General features: G+C 33.7%; 1 long non-coding RNA gene across 2 annotated transcripts; it reads right to left on the bottom strand.

Annotated features, from left to right (window-relative positions):
* Window positions 1-283: 283 nt before the first annotated feature.
* On the bottom strand, window positions 284-977 carry LOC131016582 (uncharacterized). 2 transcript variants are annotated; one of them, XR_009099091.1, is made up of 3 exons: window positions 921-977; window positions 789-841; window positions 284-684 (listed from the first exon to the last, which is right to left on the bottom strand). It is a non-coding gene; the product is annotated as an uncharacterized LOC131016582 (long non-coding RNA). The 2 variants fall into 2 exon arrangements; XR_009099092.1 differs by having other exon boundaries at window positions 789-929.
* Between the last annotated feature and the right edge of the window lie 552 nt (window positions 978-1,529).

Raw genomic sequence — 1,529 nt, 5'->3', positions numbered from 1 at the left:
GAAACCCTAGCATTGGCGGCGGGGCTTAGGGACTGCACAGGCAGCCTTCGCTCAAAGTTCATTGAAACGGCAGGGAGATTGAGATTGTTGGTGTCAGCATGTGCAAGGGGAGGCGCGCCGGAGTGCCCCTCCGACGTCGAATCGGTGGTGGGCATATCCTTATAGATAACACTAATATCCGTTATTTATAAATGTTTTCAACATATTTAATATATATTTTTTTTTTCAATTTTTATGTCATTTATCTCAAAAATAAATAAATAACTTTAAAACAATAAAATGATAAAACCAACAATAACAATATTATATATTATCCAAAATATTCATACATTATCATCCGAATAAACGAAAATCTATCATACTATATGTTCTAGCATCAAGTTCTCAATAACTAGTTGATCAACCTGCCATGATGAATTTGGGAAGGCAATTCCACGGCATCCTACTGAGAGCTCATGCATCTACTCATAATGTTGGTGCTCTCGTCTCTCTGACTGTAGTTGCATTCATCAACTATATCTTCCAATGACATCCTACTATTTTCATCTTTATCCTCATTAACTTCTAACAGCTTCCCAAGAAAATCATTTCTTGAGATTCCTTCATTTTCTCGTTTCTTTATCGTCTCTATGACGTAGTCGCGGATCCCTTTCTCTAGTTTCTCTGATTCAACTTCATCTTTGTCTATCAAGAATAAAAAATTGTTTTGTAAGAAATTAATAATTAATTCTAGTTAGATATAAAAATTGGGCATGAGCAGATCAATGCAGACTATCGTATCTGTATACCAGTTCCTTGTTTATCTCAGGCTGGCAATTTCAGCTTTGAATTATTTTCCCAGCTGCAATAGGAGACTAAATCTTAGATATGAGTTGCGCAGAACAAAATCGATTGGTTAGGAATTTCCTTAGCATAATCACCTGATAAAGTAATAGTAGAAGAAGTTTGCATAAAGAGTTGTTTGGACAAGCCCAGAGGCACAATTGAGGAGAAAAAAGGGCACAATATCAAACATCAATGCTAAGAAAAAAGTCAAGAAACCAATTTCTTCATGACTTACCGATCCATCTAGTGAAATGATCCTCAGTGAAATAGCGGTAGATCCAGTTTAGTATGTAGAATGCACGATAGGCCCTGTGAAAATTACAATATCACAGTTCTCACTATGTGGGAGATATGAGATACTTATTATACATGTGATAGTTTCACATTACCTAAAACAAACAAGTTTCTGCATATATACTCAAGAATGTTTAATGCCATGTATTTTCATAAAAAAAAAAAAACAATGTTTAATGCCACTACTTGAAATCGCATTAAAAAATTAAAAATATATTCAAACCAAAAGTGATCCTAATTCTTCACCTAGAAATTTACTTATGATCCGGTACCCTAAATTTAAATTGACAAAATTCAAAGAAGTTGTTGCAAAAGAAAAGAAAAGAAGCATGTCATTATTAATACAACCATTGTATTTCCAAAAGAAAATTAAATCTTTCATGAGCTTAGAAAATTAAAACTGTACTAGA

This window comes from Salvia miltiorrhiza, chromosome 3 (assembly GCF_028751815.1).
Source record: "Salvia miltiorrhiza cultivar Shanhuang (shh) chromosome 3, IMPLAD_Smil_shh, whole genome shotgun sequence".
Lineage (NCBI taxonomy): Eukaryota > Viridiplantae > Streptophyta > Magnoliopsida > Lamiales > Lamiaceae > Salvia > Salvia miltiorrhiza.
This window is presented reverse-complemented; position numbering and strand designations above follow the sequence as displayed.